This window comes from Eptatretus burgeri, chromosome 7, assembly GCF_056783735.1.
Source record: "Eptatretus burgeri isolate ZD-2024b chromosome 7, Ebu_testis_v1, whole genome shotgun sequence".
NCBI lineage: Eukaryota > Metazoa > Chordata > Myxini > Myxiniformes > Myxinidae > Eptatretus > Eptatretus burgeri.
The window spans coordinates 13,549,001-13,576,805 of record NC_140967.1 but is presented as its reverse complement, the minus strand read 5'-3'; the positions used below and the strand labels follow the sequence as shown (position 1 = coordinate 13,576,805).

At 42.1% G+C, this 27,805-nt stretch overlaps 1 protein-coding gene across 10 annotated transcripts in view; it reads right to left on the bottom strand.

Annotated features, from left to right (window-relative positions):
- Positions 1 to 27,805, bottom strand: part of LOC147022705 (uncharacterized) — a 204,790-nt gene that overhangs the window by 174,797 nt on the left and 2,188 nt on the right. The window lies entirely within an intron of this gene.

Genomic DNA, 27,805 nt, shown 5'->3' with positions numbered 1-27,805 from the left:
ATTGTCATTTTTTCGATTTCTGCATTATTTAAGCCAACATCGCTGGGTACTGACACCTCAATAAGCAATGGCATATTTTCTTTTGTTGCACACAAGTTCGATATCAGGTTGCAGTGTTTTTATCTAAGTTCACAATCGATGGGATCATCAGGTTTGTGTTTCCATGAGTTTTCTGGAACTGGGACATTGAATTTTCTTGCAGATTTGCTGTTGCATTACTCAACATACCTTGTTGTGTCTTTCTGTGTACAGCCATTCTGACATGAGTGTTTTTTACTTCGCGATGGGAGGTGGCTCATGCTTTCTGTTTCTACCTTGCAGAACCGACACTTGTCCGATTGACTCAGTCCCGCCATCTTCTTAAAGCCATTCGTGGAGTGTTCCTTGGTCTTGGACAAATATAATGATTCATTCTCTATCCCAGTTGAGCTGACGTCCTCTAAGCCATTCCAAAGAGGCTTCTTTGTTTGTGCCCAATCTGTCAAACTCTTCTTTTAAAAAAAAATACCTTCCTGCTCTTTTATCGTTTTCCTAGTTGTCAGTGAATATTTGTTGATATTACATTATATATCTTTCATTTGCCATTTTTGCAATCGTTGAGGCTGTATTCACTGCTGTTTTGGTTTCATGTGTCAGGTCAGGTCAGGTATGGGAGCATGTGCCAGAACAGCGTGTCGCTGCGTCCACTTTCTGCTGGTACTCCAGGGGCCTCGTCTGGCCATCCCCCAGGCAGATGCCAGGCCCATCCCCATCTCCTTGAGATGATGGTCAACCTGCTGCAACCACGAGGCACGTGGTCAGCCCACTGGCCTCCTCCACTCATGAGACTCCCTCGCTGAGAGAATCTGGTGAGCAGGATCAGCGTCAGGAAAACGAGCCACATGTCCATACAGCCGCAACTGACGCTCACGGACTATGCAGGTAACAAATCTCATTTGAGTCTCTCTCAGCAACTGCTCGTTGGACACAAAATCCGACCAGCGATAGCCAAGGATTCTCCGAAGAGACCTGGTACCAAAGGAATTAAGTCTCCGTCTCAGATCCTTGGTCAGGGTCCAAGTCTCGCATCCATAGAGCAAGACTGGAAGTACCAAGGACCTGAAGACTCGGACTTTCGTCCTCCCGCACAGGTACCAGCAACGCCACACCCCATGATCCAGTGAATCCATGACTCCCCAGGCCCGACCCAGACGTCTTTTGACTTCTGACTCACAGGCAGCAGAGACATGAATATCACTGCCAAGGAAAGTGAATCTCTCCATGACCTCAACATCCTCACCACAAACAGACACAGACAGGACAGCAGCATCGAAGATGTCAGCGAAAGCCTAGATCTTAGTATTGACCCAAGAAACCTGTAATCCCAGCGGCTCCCACTCCTCATTCAGCACCTCGAGAGCCCCCAAAAGGATATCTAAAGTCTCCGCAACGATGACTGCATCATCTGCAAAATCAAGGTCCAAGATCTTGACATTCCCAAACGATGCACCGCAGCTTGATCTCTCAGACATCCTCCCTAAAATCCAGTCCATACAAGTGCTGAAAAGTGTGGGGGCCAGTACACACCCCTGACGAACTCCAGTAACAACTGGAAATAAGTCAGGGATGGTACCACCACACTTCACAGCACTCTCAGTACCAGAGTAGAGTTCAGACATCAGATCGATCAGTTTTGGTGGCACCCCACAAACATCATGTGTGACATCATCTATTAGCACCTGTCTTTGGAAATTTTTTGCAAGGTGGGTTAGAAATACATTTTCTGGCTTGCTGTCAATGGGTTTGCTTACAAATTGGATTCGGTAGCCTGTTGAACTTTTCACTTCCTCATTTAATCGAACAGTTGTCATTCTGAGCACTTGGTTATGTTCCATCAGGCCGCTATTTTCTTCTCACCTGAGAGTGTGACCCTCTGACCTTGTCTAATAAAAGCTGTCTCTCGAGAAGGTGGTGATGCAAACCAGAAGTTTCTACGATGATTCTGTAGCAAACCATCAAAAATCGAATGTTTTGGATGTTTCACCTCACTTTGACCTTGACCTTTGACCGATTTTGACCAAAATCTAATCAGCGCAAGCCACGAGCCTCCAAAATCACGTGGTGTAATTTGACATTGGTAGCTTCTTTCGTTTCGGCCACCGTAATATTCGGCCATCCACCAACAATCTTTACATAATCTGATGGCTCAGCGAGTCAGGCATGCGACGATAACCTTTATTGGGATAAAAAAATGACTTTTAAACACCATATTTATCGAAAACACCGTCAGCGCGCACGCAAAACCATACGTGACTCAACGACGCGTCTGCTCGAGCGCACTGCATCATGGGACGACCCGTGACGCGTCGAGTGAAATATTTTTTATACAATCTTAAAACGTCTCCAAAACATCCGATTTTTACGAGAATTTCGACAACCGAGTTTTAAGCATCCGAAGCGATCGCAAAAACCGAAGACAAAATTGAAATCGAAGTTAGAACGAACTCGTAACGTCAAGCGAAGCAAAAATACTCCATTTCTCCACATGAATTTACGGAATTATGTTTGACCTCACTGTGACCTTGACCTTTGACCGATTTTGACCAAAGTCTAATCACCGCGAGCCATCACCCTCCAGAATCAAGTGGTGTAACTTGACATTGGTAACTTCTTCCGTTCTCGAGTTATCGTGCCGACAAACAAGCAAACAAGCAGTTATAGACTGGTACTTACAAAATCGTCAACTTGATCTCTGACCTTGTCTAATAAAAGCTGTCTCGAGAGAAGGTAGTGACGCAAACCAGAAGCTTATACGATGAATCTGTACCAAACCATCAAAAATCGTCACGTCGACCAAAGCAAAAATCTCCATTTCTCCACGCAATTATTTTATATTATTTTATCAATCACAAAACCGTAATATTCGGCCATCCACCAACGATCTTTATATAATCCGATGGCTCAGCGAGTCAGGCATGCGATGATAACCTTTATTGGGATAAAAATGACTTTCAAACACCATCTTTATCGAAAACACAGTCAGTGCGCACACGCAAAACCATACGTGAGTCAACGACGCGTCTGCTTGAGCGCACTGCATCATGTGATGACCCATGACGCGCGAGTGAAATATTATTTATACAATCGTAAAACATCTCCAAAACATCCGATTTTAACCAGAATTTCGACAACCAAAGTTTAAGCGTCCTAAGAGATCGCAAAAACCGAAGACAGAATTAACGTCGAAGTTAAAACAAACTCGTAACGTCGAGCGAAGCAAAAATACTCCATTTCTCTACGTGAATTTACGGAATTATGTTTGACCTCACTGTGACCTTGACCTTTGACCGATTTTGACCAAAATCTAATCAGCGCGAGCCATCACCCTCCGGAATCAAGTTGTGTAATTTGACATTGGTAGCTTCTTCCGTTCTCCAGTTTTCGTGCCTACAAACAAACACACAAACAAACAAAAACAAACACACAAACAGAGGACGGAAGTCATCAACATACTTACGAAATCTTTAGATTTCGTAAGTAACAAACAAGCAGTCATAGACTGGTACTTACGAAATCGTCAACTTGACCTCTGACCTTGTCTAATAAAAGCTGTCTTGAGAGAAGGTAGTGACGCAAACCAGAAGTTTCTACGATGATTCTGCACCAAACCTTCAAAAATCGTAACGTCGACGGAAGCAAAAATCTCCATTTCTCCACACAATAATTTTATATAATTTTATCAAAGTCACAAAACCTTAATATTCGGCAATCCACCAACAATCTTTACATAATCCAACGGCTTCGTGAGTCAGGCATGCGACGATAAACTTTATTGGGATAAAAAAATGACTTTTAAACACCATCATTATTGAAAACACCATCATTATTGAAAACACCATCAGCGCGCACACGCAAAACCTTTACGTGATCAACGACGTGTCTGCTCGAGCGCACTGCATCACGTGACGACCCGTGATGCGTCGAGTGAAATATTTTTTATACAATCTTAAACGTTTCTAAAACATCCGATTTTGATCAGAATTTCGACAATCGAGTTTTAAGCGTCCCAAGCGATCGCAAAAACAGAAGACAAAAATTATATCGAGGTTAAAACGAACTCGTAACGTCGAGCGAAGCAAAAATCTCCATTTCTCCAAGCAATTATTCAATATTATTTTATCAAAGTCACAAAACCATAATATTCGGCCATCCACCAACAATATTTACATAATCTGACGGCTCAGCGAGTCAGGCATGCGACGATAACCTTTATTGGGATAAAAAATGACTTTAAACACCATCTTTATCAAAAAATTCCGTCAGCGCGCACACGGAAAACCATACGTGGGTCAACGACGCATCTGTTCGAGCGCACTGCATCACGTGACGACCCGTGACGCGTCGAGTGAAATATTTTTTTCATACAATCGTAAAAAGTCTCCAAAACATCCGATTTTTACCAGAATTTCGACAACCGAGTTTTAAGCGTCCGACGCGATCGCAAAAACCGAAGACAAAATTAAAATCGAAGTTAAAACAAACTCGTAATGTCGAGCGAAGCAAAAATAGTCCATTTCTCCACATTAATTTACGGAATTATGTTCGACCTCACTGTGACCTTGACCTTTGACCGATTTTGACTAAAACCTAATCAGCGCTAGCCATCACCCTCCTGAATCACGTGGTGTAATTTGACGTTGGTAGCTTCTTCCGTACTCGAGTTATCGTGCCTACAAACAAACAAACAAGCAGACAGAGACTGGTACTTATGAAATCGCCAACTTGCCCTCTGACCTTGTCTAATAAAAGCTGTCTCTCGAGAAGGTGGCGACGCAAACCAGAAGTTTCTGCGATGATTCTGCACCAAACCATCAAAAATCGAATGTTTTGAATGTTTGACCTCACTGTGACCTTGACCTTTGACCGATTTTGACCAAAATCTAATCAGCGGTAGCCACCACCGTCCTGAATCAAGTGCTGTAATTTGACATTGGTAGTTTCTTCCGTGATCGAGTTATCATTTTTTGGATGTTTGACCTCACTGTGACCCTGACCTTTGAACGATTTTGAGCAAAATCTAATCAGCACAAGCCACCACCCTCCTGAATCACGTGGTGTAATTTGACATTGGTAGCTTCTTCCGTTCTCGAGTTATCGTGCCTAATAACAAACATACAGAAACGGAAGTCATCAATATACTTACGAAATCTATAGATTTCGTAAGTAACAAACAAGCAGTCATAGACTGGCACTTACGAAATCGTCAACTTGACCTCTGACCTTGTCCAAGAAAAGCTGTCTCTTGAGAAGGTGGCGACGCAAACCAGAAGTTTCTACGATGATTTTGAACCAAACCATCAAAAATCGTAACGTCGAGCAAAGCAAAAATTTCCATTTCTCCACGCAATTATTTTATATTATTTTATCAAAGTCAGAAAACCGTAATATTCGGCCATCCACCAACGATCTTTATATAATTCGACGGCTTAGCGAGTCAGGCATGCGACGATAACCTTTATTGGGATAAAAAATGACTTTAAACACCATCTTTATCGAAAATATCGTCAGCGCGCACACGCAAAACCTTTACGTGATCAACGCCACCTCTGCTCAAGCGCACTGCACCACGTGACGATCCGTGACGCGGCGAGTGAAATATTTTTTATACAATCTTAAAACGTCTCCAAAACATCCGATTTTTACCAGAATTTCGACAAACGAGTTTTAAGCGTCCCAAGCGATCACAAAAACCGAAGACAAAATTAAAATCGAAGTTAAAACGAACTCGTAATGTCGAGCGAAGCAAAAATACTCCATTTCTCCACATGAATTTACGGAATTATGTTTGACCTCACTGTGACCTTGACCTTTGACCGATTTTGAGCACAACCTAATCAGCGCTAGCCATCACCCTCCTGAATGACGTGGTGTAATTTGACATTGGTAGCTTCTTCCGTTCTCGAGTTATCGTGCCTACAAACAAACACACAAAGACACAAACAAACAAACAAACAAGCAGTCATAGACTGGTATTTACAAAATCGTCAACTTGACCTCTGACCTTGTCTAATAATAGCTGTCTCTGGAGAAGGTAGCGAAGCAAACCAGAAGTTTCTACGATGATTCTGTAGCAAACCATCAAAAATCGAATGTTTTGGATGTTTCACCTCACTGTGACCTTGATCTTTGACCGATTTTGACCAATATCTAATCAGCGCAAGGCACTAGCCTCCTGAATCATGTGGTGTAATTTGGCATTGGTAGGTTCTTATGTTCTCGAGTTATCGTGCCTACAAACAAACAAACAAACAAACATACAAACAAACAAACAAAAACGGAAGTCATCAATATACTTATGAAATCTTTAGATGTCATAAGTAACAAGCAGTCATAGACTGGTACTTATGAAATCGTCAACTTGACCTCTGACCTTGTCGCAAAAAAGTACCAAACCATCAAAAATCGAATATTTGACCTCACTGTGACCTTGACCTTTGACCGATTTCGACCAAAATCTAATCAGCACTTGCCATCACCCTCCTGTATCACGTGTAGTAATTTGACATTGGTAGCGTCTTCCGTTCTCGAGTTATCGTGCTTACAAACAAACAAACAAACAGAAACGGAAGTCATCAATATACTTACGAAATCTTTAGATTTCGTAAGTAACAAACAGAAACGGAAGTGATCAATATACTGACAAAATCTTTAGATTTCGTAAGTAACAAGCAGTCAGAGACTGGTACTTACAAAATCGTCAACTTGACCTCTGACCTTGTCTAATAAAAGATGTCTCTGGAGAAGGTAGCGACGCAAGCCAGAAGTTTCTTCGATGATTCTGTACCAAACCATCAAAAATCGTAACGTCGACCGTAGCACAAATCTCCATTTCTCCACGCAATTATTTAATATTACTTTATCAAAGTCACAAAACCGTAATATTCGGCCATCCACCAACAATCTTTACATCATCCGACGGCTCAGCGGGTCAGGCATGCGAGGATAACCTTTATTGGGATAAAAAATGACTTTTAAACACCATCTTTATCGAAAACACCGTCAGCGCGCACACGGAAAACGTTTACGTGACTCAACGACGCGTCTGTTCGAGCGCACTGCATCACGTGACGACCCGTGACGCGTCAAGTGAAATATTTTGTATACAATCTTAAAACGTCTCCAAAACATCCGATTTTTACCAGAATTTCGACAAGCGAGTTTTAAGTGCCCAAAGCGATCACAAAAACCGAAGACAGAATTAAAATCGAAGTTAAAACGAACTCGCAACGTCGAGCGAAGCAAAAATACTCCATTTCTCCACATGAATTTATGGAATTATGTTTGACCTCACTGTGACCTTGACCTTTGACCGATTTTGACCAAAATCTAATCAGCGCTAGCCATCACCCTCCTGAATCACCTGGTGCAATTTGACATTGGTAGCTTCTTCGGTTCTCAAGTTATAACTTGTTTTTGGATGTTTGACCTCACTGTGACCTTGACCTTTCACCGATTTTGACCAAAATCTAATCAGCGCGAGCTATCACCCCCCTGAAACACCTGGTGTAATTTGACATTGGTAGCTTCTTCTGTTCTTGAGTTATCGTGCCTGCAAACAAACAAACAAACACACAAACAAACAAACAGAAACGGAACTGATCAATATACTAACGAAATCTTCAGATTTCGGAAGTAACAACCAGAAAGGGGTGAAAACAGCAACATCCGATCTTCGATGGTGGAGGTTAATCAAACTTTATGTGTTTGAGTGGGGGGGGGGTAACATAGGCCATGTGGCTCGTTCGTTTGTAACTTCCCACCCCACCCCTTCCCCTGTATCTGAGTGTTTGCCAGAAAAACGTTCATTAGGGTCCGCACAATGTTTTTCTGCATTTTTGTGATCACCAGACCATCTGAATGAATATTCCCATTGATGCTACTCTGGCACCCTTGAGCATTTTTGGAGAAATCCATTTATATGCAAATTAGTAGTGGCCATTGTCAAAATTACTATTTTTCTTAATATCTCCAAAAGTAAGCATCCAAATAGCCTGGTTGAGATGTCTACACCCATGTTTTTAGGGTCACTGGTCATGATAAACCCACTTAAAATTGAATAACATTTAAATTTAGCTCATTAATATGCAAATTAGCAGTCGCCCTTATTGGTTTGCGGGTGCCAGCAGTGTTGGTTCGTGGGCACCAGCAGTGACCACTGTTTTCGTTGTGTCTGTCTGTCTGTCTGTCGGTTCACGCGTGCCAGCAGTGACCACTATTTTCGTTGGATCTGTGTGTCTGTCTGTTGGTTTGCGCGCGCCAGCAGTGACCACTATTTTCATTGTGTCTGTGTGTCTCTCTGTCTGTCTGTTTGTGACTCTCTCCAGAGCATAGCTCCGTGACGTTTGATGCGATCTTGATGAAACTTGGACACAAGCTAGATATCATGGTCTAGTTGTGTCTTTTTGCATGAGGGGCGTGTCATGCCCCTTGTGGGCGGAGCCACGCCCACTTGAACTTTTTATTTATTGGTCCGTGGGCGCCAGCAGTGACCACTATTTTCGTTGTTTCTGTGTGTCTGTCTGTCTGTCTGTGACTCTCTCCAGAGCATAGCTCTGTGACGTTTGATGCAATCTTGATGAAACTTGGACATAAGCTAGATGTCATGGTCTTGTTGTGTCTTTTTGTATGAGGGGCATCCCACGGCCCTTGAGGGCGGAGCCACGCCCACTTGAACTTTTTTGGGGGGGGGGTTCTCGATTTTTTTCTCACAATTTCATTTCCTGGAAGCTGTGTGTAATGTCCATAAGTACAACACATAAAAAAATCCGATTTGATTTGGTCAATTTTTATGGAAGAGATAGCTTTTTACGGTAGGGCTTCCTCAAAAGCGTCCACTAACTCAATTGTACCTAACGTGGCATTGTTCAATAATGCCTGCAAACCATCATTGCCTCCCGGCTAGTCAAAATAACAATTTTTCTGAATATCTCCAGAAGTAAGCATCCAAACAGCCTGGTTGAGGTGTCCAAACCCATGTTTTTAGGGTCACTGGTCATGATAAACCTACTTACAATTTGATAACATTGAAATTTGGCTCATTAATATGCAAATTAGCATAGCCCTACCCCTTGAATTTGTCCACGCGGTCGGCATATTTGCAGTACAGTGAAACAACAACAACAAAACTGTTTGAAAATAACTTTCACAGAGCCGTTTATCCCCAGTACAGTTGTGAAGAAATGGCTGACCTCAGAAGATCAACAGCATGAACTGTTTCTAATCAAGTAAGTTGAGGCTTGTAATGTAATGAAAGAAACATGGAGAACTGAGTTTTAAGAAAGAGTAATGTCTTCTGATACAGTAGAATGATCGATATTATTTGCAAGCAAGTTTTTTTTATCCCCTGCCGCGTGGCGGAAGGGGGATATTGTTATCACCCGGGTCATCCGTCCGGCTGTCCGTCCATCCGTCCGGCTGGCTTGGCGTCAACATTTATAGCTGTGAGTGCGATAACTCATAAACTGTTTGCCATATCGATTTGAAATTTGGGTCACACATGTACCACCTGAAAAGGACGAACCCAATTGATTTTGGACGTGGCCAGATCCAAGATGGCCGACTGGGGCGGAAAGGCCGACTGGGGCGGAAAGATATGTACTGGAAAAAAAAATGTTTTTTGAAATAAATAGAAAACCGCTTATCCGATTTCAATTATTTTTCAATGGCGGGGGATTCCCCATCGCTGATGGTATATTTTTCATTACCTAACATGATCTGTCTGAAAGCAACTGTATATTTTAATGATTTTTAAAAGTACACAGGGTGGAACCTGTTTCCTGAGAAATTTTTAAAATACGAACAAAGAAATTAAATGTTTACTGATGTTTATAATTTTCCCTATTGTTACAGGTTGAGGCTCCATCACCATGGGAGATGATTTCTTCAGTCCCTGCGATACAACTAAAGCTGGAAAACCTCTGCTAACAGTTGGTCCAGACAGAGTGCGAAGTATCATCCGGTCAAGCAAAGCAAGACAAGATGGTATACATGAAAAGCTTGAGCAGAGTTTACAGGCAGACAAATCTATCGAGCTCAAATGCCATAGAGACTGTGTGTCAACGTACACATCTTGCTCACACAAAGAAAGACACTTGAAATGAATGAGCAATGTCTGTTTGGAAGATGCTTCAACAAGCAAAAGAAGCCGCCATTCAAAGATGACAGTATTTGACTTTTTTTGTATACCTTGTCGAGGCTCGTATGAGAGATAACACACAACGCACAGCAAGGGGGCACGAGACAAGAGGGGCGGGAGTGGGAGGGCAAAACAGTGGGGAACAGACACATTAGGAGATCTGTGGAAGGGAGAGGAATGGGACAGGGAACATGGGGAAGAGAAGATGGACATTACAGGGACTTTCAGGAAGGAAAGCAGGGGAATTGAAGGAAGTGGGCTTGGGTGGATTATCGGGGGTAGAAAAGATCGAGGATTTGGATAGGGGATAATAAGAAGTGGTGGTGAACAGCTGTTTTGAAAGCCTGGAGGGAAGAATGGGAAAGAATAGAGTGAGGGAGTTTATTCCAAAGGCAGGAAAAAGAGGAATGAAAGAGTGAAGGTGAGCAGTGATTCGTGATTTTGGTAGTTTTACCAAAAGTGGGTTGTTGGCAGAACTTGAGTGCCCTGTGGAAATGTGGTGGGGACAAATCGCAGAGAGAACAGGGGGCAAGGCTGGAGAGGAGACGGTAGAAGACAAAAAGACCACCGACCAACCAGCGGCGATTGGGTGAGAGGCCCAAAGACTCAGCTTCATTGCGGGAGATGCCAATGATCCTAAATGCCCTGGTTTCGACAGCGTGAAGCTGAGAAAGGTGGGAAGCAGGAGCACCAGCCCAGAGGGGAGAGCAGTACTCCATCAGGCTATGGACAAAAGCTTTGTAAGTGGTCAGGAGCTCAAGAGGGCCGAGGAAGGACTTTGCACGACGGAGGATTGCCAGTCGGTGACTGGCTTTGGAGGCGAGGTTGGAAATGTGACTTTCCCTGGAAAGGTCATGGCAGATAGTGAGACCCAGAAGCTTGAAAGAAAAGACTTCTTCCAGAGGATTGTTGAGAAAGTGGATGGGGGGGGGGGTTCGAAATGGTCCTTTCGAAGAGACATAGTGAGAGTGTGAGATTTGTCTGGATTGAAAGACATGTTCCACGTGTTGGACCAGTTTGTGATTTTATCCAGATCTGCAGTGAGTGAAGAAGCTGCTGCTTTCCGGTCTGAAGGATGACAGATGGTACGACAGAGGGTGGAGTCATCAGCAAAGAGATATAGAAGATTTTCCAGAGTCGGAGAGATCATTGATGAAAACCAGAAAAAGAACAAGACCCAGAACGCTACCTTGAGGAATGCCAGCCTGGACAGGAAGAGGGGATGAAAGAACTCCATTTAGGGCCACACGTTGACTGCGACAGGAGAGGAAGTCTGCGAGCCATGAGTGGAGATGGCCTTGGATACTTTGGGAAGAGAGTTTGGTGAGTAGGGCAGGGTGCCAGACTGTGTCAAAAGCATGTGATATGTCCAGGGATATGGCTCTTTTTTTTCTCTTTTCTTGATGTGGCTCTTGTTGTTTTCTGGCTCTCCTGAGGGTAGATACACACTTGTTCCGAGCTTTGTGGAAGGAACTGAGATTGCCCTCAGTTGCGTTTGCTTTCCATGAGGCAAAGGCAAGTTGTTTCAGGACAACTGCCTCGCCACAAGCTTCAGTAAACCAAGGGCGGGAGGAAGGGTAGGACAACTGAAGATGAGAGGGGATAAAATCTGTGCATGAGGGAGAGCAAGTTTCTTTGAAAGAATTCCCAGGATGAGTTGATGTTTGAGAAAGTAGTGATAGGAGACCAGTCTATAAGTTTGATGGCTTCTCGGAGACCCTGCCAATCGGCTTGAGTGAAATGCCAGACTCGACGGCGGTGAGGAGGTTCTCTGATAACTGCCAGAGAGATGTCTACTTTGACAAGGATGTGGTGAGAAGAACCGATTGGAGCGGATGAAGATCAGCAGGTATTGTCAGGGAAATTTGTCAAAATCAGATCCAGAATAGATGGAGTACCATTGTTTGAGATCCGGGTCGGGAAGTTGACCGATTGAGTCAGTCCCAATGAGTCGCAGAAAGCTTTTGCTTAGGTGCCATGACAGGTGAGAGAGGGACCCACACCTATCTTCCAAGAGATACTTGGAAGTCCAACACGTCTTGGGAGAGGAAAGTTTCTGTTAGGCAGATTATGTTTGGTTTGTCAGTGGCAGCCTGTCTGGAAAGATCTGAAAGGTTTGAGCGAAGGCCTTGGATATTTGAGGTCAACACTTTTAATGAAGAGGTCGGGGAGGATGCTTTGGGTGCAGGTGTGGGGGGGGGAAGGGTTGGACAAGGGACGAGGTGGGAGAGGTAAGGAGGGCTGTTGAAGGAGTGTGGGGGATGGCAGAATATCTAGGGGAGGGGGCCGAATGAGGAGGAGCAAAGGCTCTGTGGTGCTGGGGGAGAGGGGTGACAAGAGAGGTCGAAGATGGCAGTTGATGATTTGAGGAGGTGGAGTGAGGCGATGGAGGTGAGAGGGCAGTGAAGGAGGCAGCTTAGTGTATGAGAGGGGGGGGCAACTTTGGGAAGGATGAGTGAGGGGGATGAAAGGTGGGAGAAAGGTGAGGGGGGAATTTTTGAGAGAGGTAAGAGGGAGGCTTGGAGGGAGAAGAGTGGGATGATTGCTTTGAGAGTGAGAGTGAGGGGTGAGAGAAGTGAGTTGGCATTGAAGTTGGAAAAAAAAGAATGGTTGATGGAAAGCGAACATTCATAGCAAACTGGGGTTTTTAAAAGTTTAAGGTCAGAGATGCAATTTAACACAATTCTTGATGGATGCAATAAAGGCAAATTCAGAGAATGGAGAGAAGAAACGCTGTAACGGTTGGATTTTTTTTAGGCAAGGAATGAAGGAGAGGTCGAAATGAGAGCAGTCAGTTAAAATAGCAGAAGAGTAGTGCATTATGAAACAGTAAAGAGTACCACATGTGTGAGAGAGGAAGATGAAGCATTATAAGATCGTTTTTGTTATTATTATTAATGTTTGAGAGAGTTTTCAACAGATTAGGTCATGGAACTGTTGTTGAAAAAAAATCGTGGAAGAAGAGGAGGAAAATAAGAGGAAGAATAAGAAGCAGAATCAGGAGAAGGTTTGCGTATTGTTGTTGATGTTGTTTTTTTTTCTCTCTTTTTTAAAGATAAGAAATAGAGAGATGAGTTTGGAGAATGGGGGACGTTAGGAAAGTGGGGAGGATAGAAATTGAAGGTAATGGGGAGAAAAAAAAACAAAAAAAAAAACGATCTATCACTGAGGGGAACCGGTAGGCCTCAAGCCTAGACCAAGGCCTAGGCCTCAAACACCCGGTAAGAACGTCTACAAAAACTCAAAAAATAGCACGATTTTTGAAACAAAACCGGACTGGGATCACACAGTTACATGTAGGTGAGAAAATTAAATGGTTTCATCGGGACAAATAATGACTGGAAACTTAACTTTGAGAACGTCAGCAGAGAGCCCCAAAAGGAGACCTCTCAACGCTCCAAACCCGGAACCAGAAGTGACCGACTTTAAAGAACATTGCATTTTTTGCAGAGAAAAGTGCATCATGGTCTTTGATAAGAAGAATCCTAATCGTTAGCGGCGAGTTCTCCTTTGCAGGACTGCAGATCATGTTGATCGGACAACTTTCAAACAAACTATTCCAGATGTTATCAATTCCCGCCAGGATGAAGAAGGACGCCAGGTCAAGATACGATTAATGGGCGCAATCAGCAATCTTCATGCTGGTGATGCGAGATATCATGATGACTGCAGAAAGTCCTTCATTGCATCCCGTTCTGTTGCAGGAGCAGCACACAGTGGCAGAGAAACTCAGGACATTGAGCCAGCTGTCAGTTCTACCATCCTATCGATGAAAAACGACATGCTGCGCATCTGGAATTCAGTAGAAGTCTACAATATGTACAAGGATCATGGAGGAAAGCACTAGGCTACTCTCGACAAACCCTGTTATCCAAATTGTTGGATATACTTGGCTCTGTGCTTCTGGTTCTGTCTGGTGAAGGTGTCGCTAGTTTAATCTTGTTTCGCAGCAGAGCGTCTACTGCGATCAACTTTGTTGCATCAGATGAAGATGACACCATTGATGTTCCCATACAACGAATTGCCAAGAAGGTTGCACTGGAATCTAAGCAGTTGTTGTCCGACCCCAGTTCTTATCAGACTAGAATTAATATAGATATTGCTAATGAAGCAGTGAGTTCAACCCTTCAATTGCTACTCTCCAAAATATCAGCTAAACTGGACTGCACACTTCCAGGAGCTCTGATAGGAAATATCATAACAAATCTGATCACCAATCGACCAACTACACTCCAAATAGCACTGGGAGTTCTCGTCAGTCGGAAAAGCCTCATCGAGCAGTTGTACAACTATCGTGTGACCTGTTCCTATGATGAGTTTCAGCGTTTCAAGGGATCAGCAGCAAAGGCTGCAACTGTTCACTCCGGAATTAGGGGAACCACAAATGCTGAATGTGGCCTCGTTCAGGTTGTTGCCGACAACTTCGACACAAATATCTCATCCCAGAACGGCTCGTTTCAACACATTCTCTTGCAGTGCTACTTGCCATAAAAGATCAGGAGATATCTTCCACATCTGAAGATGAAGCCATCATCAGACGATTGACCCGTGATGAAATGAAGACACCTGTGACAGAAGACATTTCGGTAAAAAGGTAGAAGGGACCTAAGAAACCAGCGATGCCAGTTGAAGAAACCACATGTGTGGTGCTACCTCTCCGCATATTGGCTCATTAAGCTATACAACTTAGGAGAGTTCAAGATATGGATTTCTCTTTTCTGAAGCAAATCACTTATGATCAGAACACACCAGAGTTTGGTGGCTTTAATACGAAGCTCTCCAGAGAGCAAGGACGATCCAGACAACCTGCAACGAGGGCCATTTATACACCACTCATAGATATGGATCCAGCTGATCCGGACACGACGCTTACAGCAAAGGAGGAGGGAAAACACTTTACCGCAGAGTGTGGACAAACCGTAACCATTTTCACAAAGGACCAACAGCTGTATCGAGTGGCCGTTCACGTTAAATGGGTTTATCCTGAGCGATTTACCCAGTTCATACCAAGGCTGGGCGGCATGCACACCCTTATGAGTTTCATCGGTTGTGTGGGGAACTTGATGGCTGAAAGTGGGCTGCAAGACATGATGAAATCTGCCTTTGGAGGTGTTGTTCATATGCTTGATGGAAAAAAAGTTTCCCCAAAACTTCAGGGCCCTGCGATTGGTGACTGAGGAGGTCCTTCGTTCCAGCATGGCTCAGGCAGAAAGTCATGAAGACTTAATGGACACTCTTGAAACCAAAGCAACAAAGAGCATGACCACACAACTATGGGAACAGAACCTTGTGAAACCTGTATTCATCATGATGGCGTTTGTTCATGCTGAGCGTGAAGGAGACTGGCCATTGCATCTTTTGGCTATGAAGGAGATGCTCCCCTACTTCTTAACGGCTGGACATCACAACTCTGCTAGATATGGGCTCTACGACCTTCGATCGATGGAAAGGCTTCATGGAAACATTCTGGAAATGTTCTTAAAAGGAGATGCGGCACAAGAACGGCCTATGGTCGGATATGTACATCGAGTCCACGTTCATGTGATACGGTCATGGCATACATGGAATCATTGGCATTACACTGAAGCCTTCTACGTTGAAGAAGTGGGCCGATAATATACACATGTTTAGTCAGATAGTCCACGATCTCACAGATATATCTGAGGGGCACAGTCACAGAGGTGACCATTCACAAGGAAGAGAAGCCATCACGCATACGATCTGATGCAGAGGACCGAGATAAGATAAGGAGAAAACTCCAGTCCTGTATCGACCCACTTGACCCAAACGAACATGCAGACAGAGTTGTCAACATTGTAACTGGTAGAATTGGACCAGAGATGGTGAACGCACCAAGGACAGTTGACATTGGCCGAGGACAGATGCATTCGTATGAAGAAAGATGGCAAGCAGGATTCAACACTCCCTTATCTAAACAAGTCATAACTATGGCAGTGACACGGAAAGTCATGCGTGTGGGATCTACTGAGGTTTGTGATCTAAATCTCATCTACTCCAGGGTCACGGGACTCCAACAAAGTCAAAACATCAAACTATGTGACGTCTTAGAGTACGAGCTTGCACCTGTGCCAACATCAATGTTCAATGAAAAGGGGGAGATGAGAATAGTAAAGACCAAGTCGACATTGAAGAAGAATCAACAATCTCAACAAGACTGGGTCTACAACCTGAAGTCACCATCTTTGATGGTTGTGCAATCCTCTGGGTTATTCATTGGCCTAACAGGGGAATTGTGCAAGCCAATGTTGACAACTTCACGAGCTACATCATGGCAAAGGTGGACAAATCAGATGTATATCTGGTATTTGACAGATATCATGATTTCAGCATCAAGAGTGGAACAAGATTAGCAAGAGCTGGGCAGCAAGCCAGCAGGTGCCACAGGTTGAACTGTCAGACTCCACAGCCTCCACAGCTGGTGGTTCTGTCAGTAACTGCGAACAAAGTTCAGCTGATAGAACTGGTTTGCCAGAATTTGATTGACGTTAGTCAACAGAGAAGGCAGAGCCAACACAGGCTTGTCATTACGGGACAGGAGTCTACCCCAGTGGAAATACACCACGGAGCCCAAAGGTGTCGCACTGATTTGAAGACGATGCATGATGAGGCAGATGTCATCGTTATTCAGCAAGTCGCTAAAGTTGCCGAAGATGGCGCAAAATGCATCACAGTCATCTGTGATGATACTGATGTGTTCACCTTGCTTGTGTATCACTTCACAGAACTTCATTTGCAATGATGTGTAACAATGGAAGCAACATGTCCTGGCCGATCGTTGATCGACATTGCGGCCACTACCAGAAAGCATGCCGGGATGGTGCAATACCTACAAGCTTTACACGCACTGACAGGTTGCGACACCGTTGCCCAGAGGTAAACTGACTGGCAAGAAGACACTCACAGCAGGCCATTCACTTCAAAAACTTGGGAATGTGGATGCATCTATTGACGATGTCATCGCCGAAGCCACTGTGTTCATGGCTGTTTGCTATGGTAGCAAGGAGAGAAGCAACATGTCTGATGTTCGCAAAGATCTGTGGTCTATGAAGATGGCAAAACCAAATGCCACCAAAGCACCAGACCGAAAGGCTCTGCCACCAACTACAGAGTCCTTTGAACAAAACGTGCAACGCACTCATATCCAGACAGCAACATGGAAGTTAGCTGGTGAGCTGCAGCCACCACCTCTGGATCCCACTCAGTATGGATGGAAACGTGATGAGGCATCAATATCATTACTTCCAATTATGCTGCCTCTCAACGTCACTCTTGCACCACTAGAGATCTTGGAGCTAAACGATGTGGATGTTCCTCTGACAAGCTATGCTACATAGCTCAATGCCGCTGCACAGCAGCCAAGTTACCATGCACAGTTTTCTGTACGTGCCATGGAGATACTGGTTGCAGGAATGAGTGCACCAACACAGCTGCTGCATTTGCCCTTGATGATGACTCTGACACTGAGTGAGACACCAAGCACTGAAGTAGCCTTCATCAGGTTTACAAACCTGTTGTGTGTATGTATATATATATATATATATATATATATATATATATATATATATATATATATATATATATATATATATATATATATATATATATATATATATATATATATATTGTTGCGAATTCGCGCCCGCCAGCGTGCGATCGGCCACGTGACTGGAATCGCGGCATGTCGCCCACCGGACGGACAATTCTGTCGTGACCCTCTCGGACTAATGCCGGGAGCTAGTCACGGGTGGGCCTTTCGGCCTCACCACGATCGTGCCAATCAGCCACCCACGTGGGATAGGGTTGTTCGCCAAACTCGACCTACCCAAGTACCCACGCAGATGGCAGACCGGGCGATTGCACCTCGCCACAGGTCGATTCCGGACACGGGCCGCTTAAGTGGTCCGTTCCGTACTATCGGGATAACTGAGCGGTGTTATCGTCGGCCTCGATGGTTCCGATTAATTATCGGGCGTATTAAGCCCACGACGAACCCGTAATGTGAAGCAAGATGGAGATTCAAACAAAGGAAAGGACGCAGCGAAACGGGGAACAATTCAACATGCAAGCACTTTATTCACATCGACACAGAGCACACATATAGCAATTAAAACAATTATGCACAATAAGCAAATGTAATACGAAAAACAATAAAGCAACGATGACGCAGAGCTACAACCGACTAAGACCGCCACACGGCAACACTTAACAATTTTATTTCATCAGACTGGCGCCACACACACACGTTTACACAGAACCTAAAAGAAATGGAAGTCGCGACTTCCCTGAGCGTGTCGAGTCCCTCTCCGATGTCCGTCGACGGGTTCCCGCCTGGCCGCGACTCCGTGCCTGAGTGTGGTAGGTGAGTCCTCTCTGGCGTGCCTCGCGCCTGCACGTGTTGGCCACTCGACGCCACGGACCGAGTGTTCGGCACTATCCCAGCGCGGATAGGTGGGGGGGAAACGTGGATGCCCGAAGTTGGGAGAGGGGAATGGCGGACGCTCCTTCCCGCCAGCGGGGTCTTGCAACTGCCCCACAAAAGACCCCACTAGCGGCCACCAGGACGAGCGAGCCGGAAGACGAGAGCAACCACGAAGCAAGAGCATCCACCAAGCAAGAGCATCTACCAAGCAAGAGCATCTACCAAGCAAGAGCATCTACCAAGCAAGAGCATCGACCAAGCAAGAGCATCTACAAAGCAAGAGCATCTACAAAACTGCTTCCCCCGTCTCTCACTTTTATATCCTCGGAGCTCCGCCCTGTTGCTCCGCCCTGTTGCTCCGCCCCGTTCTTTGCTCCACCCCCCTTCGAGGCGCTACAAGAATGGTCTCGAAGAGGGGCGTTCCTCCTCCCTGGCCGCATCACACCGCGCATCCACCAATCGAGCGCCAGCTGCCCTCCCCTCGCTTCTCTCCCCTCACACCAAGCGCGGAGAAGAATGGTGCGAAAAGCCCACCGAGTGTCCTCGTTGGGTTTTATTTGAAATAAAAGATAGAGAAAGAAAACGACTGACTCAAAGCGTTGCAGCCCGAATGAATCACATTTATTCCCTCTAAACAACGGGTTTGGGGCTAACTACACATGTACTTAAGAGATATCTCACCTACGGTACCTGAATGGTGGTTTGCGAATTTCCACAACCGTAACATTATATATATATATATATATATATATATATATATATATATATATATATATATATATATATATATATATATATATATATATATATATATATATATATATATATAGCGACCAGGGTTGCGTCAGGAAGGGCATCCGGCTTAAAAACATGTGCCAAATCACTATGCGGATCTTACGGATGATCCGCTGTGGCGACCCCTTACGGGAGCAGCCGAAAGAAGAAGAAGATATATATATATATATATATATATATATATATATATATATATATATATATATATATATATATATATATATATATATATATATATATATATATATATATATATATATATCAGGTTAACAGTTGGTCGACCAGTTGGTCTGCTAACAGTTGGTCGGCGCTGGCATGGCCGAGTGGTTACATCGCTTCATTGGAACGAGCTCCTCACGAGCTCCTCAGATATATGATGAATATATATATATATATATATATATATATATATATATATATATATATATATATATATATATATATATATATATATATATATATATATATATGTCGAACTGTCGAATTGTTGAATCTGTATGAATAATAAAATGATCTGTTATATATATATATATATATATATATATATATATATATATATATATATATATATATATATATATATATATATATATATATATATATGTCGAACTGTCGAATTGTTGAATCTGTATGAATAATAAAATGATCTGTTATATATATATATATATATATATATATATATATATATATATATATATATATATATATATATATATATATATATATATATATATATATATATATATATATATATATATATACATATATATATATATATATATATATATATATATATATATATATATACATATATATATATATACATATATATATATATATATATATATATATATATATATATATATACATATATATATACATATATATATATACATATATATATATATATATATATATATATATATATATATATATATATACATATATATATATATATATATATATATATACATATATATATATATATATATATATATATATATATATACATATATATATATATACATATATATATATATATATATATATATGTATATATATATATATATATATACATATATATATATACATATATATATATATATATACATATATATATACATATATATATATATACATATATATATATATATATATATATATATATATATATATATATATATATACATACATATATATATATACATATATATATACATATATATATATATATATATATATATATATATATATATATATATATATATATATATATATATATATATATATCCATATATATATATATATATATAACAGATCATTTTATTATTCATACAGATTCAACAATTCGACAGTTCGACACATATATATATATATATATATATATATATATATATATTCATATATATATGAACATTTGATTCACACAAGAATGTCTTATTTTCTTAATGTTGTTAGCTGCTTTCATTGCACACTGTCGAATTGTTGAATCTGTATGAATAATAAAGTGATAAATAGTCACAAAGACTGAAGTTTTTTTTTCCTATCTATATGTTTTCTATCTATACGAGTGCGTGCCCGTACGTGCGTGGCCGTATGTGCAAAAAAAAACAAATAAACCAATGTCACCCTCAGGGTGACGCGTATCTTGCCAAAAGGTGACCACGTTTGACTTCTTTAAGGTCACACTGAGGTGAACAGAGCTGCTATCCACCAGGAGCGACTCCTTGAGGAATATCTGCCTACGAGAGATTTCGATGAGAATCGTTCTCAGAGTAACCATGAAAAATATGGTTTGCCTCATAACGTCACCAAATTACGTCATAATGTCTCAAGCTTGACATATCTAGAAAGCACTCATGGAGGTGTTCAATTTGAAGTACTACATGATATGGTTCCTAAAACTTGAAAATTTGACCTTGGGGTCAAATATGTTTGACCTTACGTGTTAACCATGAAGTTCAAGGCCAATCGCCACCAAAAATTAATCAGCTGAGCGCCAGACCATGAACTATATTCCCAAGAAGTTTGAAGACGATCCGATCAAAATTACTCAAAAAATAAGGGTTTCGTCGACTCCCCTGATTTGCGACAAAGTGACCTTGACCTTTGACCTTGACCTTCAAAATTTTATGCGCTGAAAGGGACCTCTATAGGCCTCTGATATGCGAAATTACAAAAATTTCCAATGATAACTGTGCTCTGCAGAATTTTTTATACGTGATAACAGACAAACAAACAAACAAAAAAAAAACATACAAGCTGACTAACATATCTTGCAAAAACTTCGTTTTGGCAAGATAAAAATAACAACATTCAAACCACGTGCCAGAAACAACAACCACACAGGCCGTTCCTTCGCTCTCACATGCCCGTACGTGTGTGGCCATACATGCGTGGCCGTACGTGCAAAAAAACAAAAACAACTTTCAAACAAACACACAAGCCGTTCCTTCCCTCTCGTAAACGACGACTGGATTGGGGCATTGTTTCAATTAGATCGGACCAGTGGTTGTCGATAATTAATTGATAATTGTGACGTCAATTGTGACGTCATTGCACCGTGTACTGTCATTGGTTTGGTAAATAAATGACCATAACTTGGGAAACACTTGGGAAACAGCTGAAACGGATGAAGAAGCATGATATCAAACCTTGAAAAGGCATATACTCAGGTCCTCAGCGTCAATTGTGATGTCATATCAAACGAAGAATAATAATTGTGACATCATAGCACCGTGTCCTGTCATTGCTTTGGTAAATAAATGGCCATAACTTGGGAACCACTTGTCCGATTAATATCAAACCTTGAAAAGGCTCAGCCACAGGGCCCCAGCAATATATCTGGTAAGTTTCAATTAGATCGGACGAGTAGTTGTCGCGAAACAGTGGTCACAGACAGAGAGACACACAGAGATCGCTGGAATTATAGATCGATTAGTGCATGCCCGTAGGTGCGTGCCCGAAGGTGCAAAACAAAACAAAACAAAAAACTTTCAAACCGCATGCCAGAAACAACTACGCAGGCCGTTCCATTGCTCTCACGTGCCCGTCCGTGCGTGGCTGTACATGCAAAAAAAACAACTTTCAAACCGCGTGCCAGAAACAACAACCATACAGGCCGTTCCTTCGCTCTCGTAAACGACGACTGGATTGGGGCATTGTGTCTATCTATAAATGCGCATAAGAAATCGAGAAATTATAAGAATACATTGTCATCACTATGCGGAAGTAGTGCGTGCCCATATGGAATGTTCACATGCAATCCACAAATTATCGCTTGCATTGAAGTAACAACTGCTGTGATATTTACACACACAGAGTATACACGAAGTCATCATTATCCGGAAGCCCATACGTTGTAACCCGTAATGGGGAATGCGGCTGCCCGCAAAAAAAACATAAAATTAATTAATAAATAAATATTCAAATCGCGAGCAACAAACAACAACCATACAGGCCGTTTCTTAGCTCTCGTGTGCCCATACATGGGTGGCACGGAAGTTCGCATATCACAGTTACGATGACTCCTAATTTAGGTTTTAATGGCCAATTATTCAATTTTCGCCAACGTATTTTGCCTTTTCGCAATGTCCTCGCAAGGAAAAACAAAAAGAGAAGAGAAGAGAGAGAAAAAAATCCTTCCTGGCTCGGAACACACCAACACTCTGATGTTACCGAAATGTATGCACCGTCTAGTATGAAAATGATCATAACTTGCGGCATTGTGTTTATCTATAAATGCGCATAAGAAATTGAGAAATTATTAGAATACACGAAGTCATCACTCTCCGGAAGTCTGTACGTTGTAACCAGTAATGGGGAACGCAGCTGAGCTGAGCTTCCCCATCGGCCACACCCACGCAACAATGTGTATTGTCATTGGTTTGGCAAATAAATGGCCATAACTTGGGAAGCACTTGTCCGATTAATATCAAACCTTGAAAAGGCACATCTTCAGGTCCCCATCAATATATCTGGCAAGTTTCAATTAGATCGGACCAGCGGTTGTCGAGAAACAGCAGTCACAGGCACACAGACAGACACAGACAGACACACACAGACACAGACACAGACACAGACACAGACACAGACACAGACACAGACACACACATTGCTGGAATTATAGAGAGATGAGGGTTAACGTACCTTCATTGGGCGGGGTATATTAGATGGTTGCCACGATCGCTGCAGATAAAACATGCATTACCTCGTTTGAGTTGACATTACCTCAAAATGGTATCTTCATTTAATGATAGAAGACGCGTTGTTCAGTCTTCAAATGTACATGAGGCCTTTAAAACAATCTGAGCAACGTGGAGAGAAAAAGATGGTGGCGATTTCTGGATGGCTGGAGGGCGTGGCCTGGAGAATGGGTGGTGCTTATGACCCACAAACACAAACACAGGTTTGTGTATTAGATTGCGAGGGAAGAGAAACGTAACACTTTGCAGCCAAAGAAAATTTAAAAAAAATGTAATACTCTGCCACCACCACTAGGTGGTGCTACGCAGTACTCAGTTACATGAAGAACTTATGCCCCTGTCCCCCACATTCCAGCGTGAGGCCGCGACCTCATACCCGATGTCACCCCCCCTTCTCCACCGCCCCCCCCCCAAAACACACACACGTGTTTGTAATTTAAAGGATGTGGCCATGCATAAGGAACATAGAAAGAAAGACTTTAACCTCAGCGTTGCCCAAGAGTCTGGTGTTGGCTTTGTGGTTAGGGTGGCTGGCTTGGCATCTTAGGGTCATGAGTTTGAGACCCATTGGCCATTGAAATATCACCAGGTGGGGTTGACTCAGTCTGTCATCCTTCCGAGATTGGTGAAAGTGGTTTGTCCTCTGTCATCCTGAGCAAGTGGATGGCGGAGGACTTTTTAGATGAGGTGTGAGGACTTTCCTCATACCTTGTCCGATTGAAAAAATTAAATTTTTCCCGGAGGTTTGGATTCATTTGAAGCAACTTCACTCAATCATTTTTTTCTCCCCGAGGAGTGTTTCTGTGTTTCAGGGTGGGACAGACAGACAGATGGCATTAGCCTATAACAACATATTTATACATGTTAATCACTTTGGTGGTTTTATGAGGTAATATCCTGATATAGACTTTATTTAAAGTGAAGTCTTTGAAATGATCCTTCATAAGATCATTTGAAAAACAAATGAAAAAAAATTCATTTGTTTTATACATTCTTTTTAGGCCAGATCGTTGAACTAATAAAACCGTTTGATGTCCTCAGATCCGTCTGTCTGTCTGTCTCTGTCTGTCTGTCCGTACATCCATCTGCAACAATTTTAATTTCATTAAAAAGAGTACTTTTAACTGCATTTTATAGCCTGGAGTTGGCTTAGCGGTTAGGGTGGTGGCTTGGGATCTTAGGGTCCTGATTTCGAGCCCTACGGGCTGCTGAATTAAAACCAGGTGGTTGACTCAGCCTGTCATCTTTCTGAGGTTGGCGAAATGAGTACCAGTGTACAGGTAATAGGGGCACTGCATCAGTGGCATAGCCGTACCCGTAACCAATGATGCAACCAACAGCCAAAAAAGGCAGCACATGAAGGGAACTGCATTGTGAAGCTTGACTTGCAAATGCTTTAGCATACCACTCTAATGTCTGTTACAGTATGACCTACGTTATACAAATATGGGTTTTTGCTCGCCTGTTCGAAGAACAGAGAGTTATAGCGATACCCCAGGCATGAGCGTGACCGTCAGCGTCAGCGTGAGCATCAGAGTGAAAATGTTAAAGTTTTTGGTGCAAGTTATTTAGAAGCTTGCCATTCATTTAATATGTGTACTAGGATGCTGATATTTGGCATGGAGGTTCCTTTGGGGTATATTATTGATGTAGTGAAGTTGACATAAAAAAAGAATTTCAAATGTTTTAAATTTTTGACCTGTTTTGAACTTAACTTTTTTGTAGCACATCAACGTTAAAGTTTTTGGTGCAAGTTATTTTTTTAGAAGCTTGCATTCATTTAATATGTGTACTAGGATGCTGATATTTGGCATGGAGGTTCCGTTGGGGGTATACTATTGGTGAAGTGAAGTTGAACTGAACAAATTCTTTTAAAAAAAAATTAAATTTCAACCTAAGATGGTGTCAAAGCCACCCAATGCTCGCCTGTTTATTCTAGACACTTGCCATTCATTTATTATGTGTATGGGTTTACTGATTACAATATACAAATACATATATTGCTTTAAAATTATTTGGATCAGACTTCACTGCAATGCTTTATAAAAAATATTATGAGACTAGTCTTTTAAAAACGATAAATGTATAAACAGGCTAGCATTGGGTGGCTTTGACACCACTCTCTGGTTTTATATTAATCTAATTACAAATAAATCGGAGCGAATGAGCGGTATCATGACAGGTGTTTATACAAGGTATTTCTAATTGTTGGCTGCTCTTAGAGCACCGTTATTCTGGACATTTCCATCTGTCTGTCTGTCCGCGAAACTTTGGTCAAGCCAAGGGGCTAAACCACTCAACCGATTCCAATGAAATTTGGTAGGTAGGACCAATATTTCTGGTAATCGTGTGCTTTCGAGTATGGGGCCCCGGGCCCTAGCAACGGCATAGCAACGGCCCTTTAAAGTGGTCAAAAAATCGAAAAAAATAAAATAATAAATCGAAAAATCGAAGCTTAGAGTTCTGTGCGCAATCTATGTCGCTCCCTTCATGCCAATTTGCAGCCCTGACAAAAAAATATTTGTAGGAGGAGAAAGGTTTTGGGCGAGTACATGTTGAACATTTCAGAAATGGTTAATTGCGAATATCTCTAAGAGAAAGAGTCTGATTTTGATGAAACTTGGGTGAAATGTGTACAATGTGGCTAGCATGTACACAAAAATGAATGGTTGCTATGCACACCTCCGTTGCTTAGCAACAGCTAAAATACTTTATCGTACATCGTACACTTATTGTGGACTGTACAAAAAAAAAATCAATACCTCCCAAACTGGACCTCCGAGGGACCTGGTTTTTTTGTGCCCAAGGAGAATGTCTTACAGCATCATATAAAAAAAAATCTTTAGCGAATAGATAAATGGAATTATCAGGGCTGCCATTTGTTAGAGTCTCTTTGGAAACATGCCTGAAATTTCATAAGGCGGGTTTTTGGGCGCAAACTAGGAGGGCTGTGATAATCATATTTATTGTGCGAAATTGATTGATTGCGCGCACGCACGCACACACACACACACACACACACACACACACACACACACACACACACACACACACACACACACACACACACACACACACACACACACACACACACACAAGCATTTAAAGGCCATTTTCCCCGCTAAAGCAGGGGTTAGCCTTGCGGGCCCCATGACAATCTTCTCCACTTTACCCTATTTTCTGCATCTCCCCTTCTTAATCCCCTTGCCCACATTTCCTCTTCCACATGATTGATAGCATGTACATGAATATCGGCGAGTCGCGTCGGCCAGCTTTCCATCTAGAGCGAGCAGCCATGTCGCCTCCCGGCTTGTTTCAGTTATTATAACTTATTTGTTTTCATATGATCAGAATGGCAATATCGATTGTAAAATAATAATTATAATAAGAATGATAATGATAAGAACCAGAGAGTTGGTGTCAAAGCCACCCAATGCTCGCCTGTTTATACATTTATCGTTTTAAAAGACTAGTCTAATAATGTTTTTTATAAAGCATTGCAGTGAAGTCTGATCCAAATAATTTTAAAGCAATATATGTATTTGTATATTGTAATCAGTAAAAAATAGTGTAGTAGATAAAAACATTAGAAAGGAAATAACTTGCACCAAAAACTTTAACATTTTTACGCTCACGCCGGGAGTATCGCTCTGGATCTCTGTTCTTCGAACAGGCGAGCGATGACAAGTAAAATAAAATAAAAATAAAGACATGAAATGTTAAAGCCGACATCGTTTTTGTAATTTTCTTGAAGAAGTTAAAGGGCGAGGCCATATTTATGCATGATGAAAATGGCCACCAGTTGGCCATCTTTGCTCAGATCACAAAATAAAGTGAGGGGAACGCGTCCGCCATGATGTACTGTGCTTGTGCCAAGTTTGAACAAAGTCGGACGATGCATGGTTGTGGAGGCAAGACTCGCCACAGACGGACACGAAAATCGAGACCAAATCACCACAAGAACACACAAGGAAATTGTACACAGGTGGAGGCCGTTCGGCCCATCATGCGTGCGTGAACACCATCCCAACCCATCCACACAAGATCCAAGGAAGAAAGTGTAAAAAAATGTTTTTAATTTAAAATGAATTTTGTTGTTGTTGTTTTATTCCTTCCCCTCAGGGGAGGGGAAATGGGCTTGGTTAAAAACACAAATCAACCACGCAACCCCCTTTGACAAGACTCCCACAA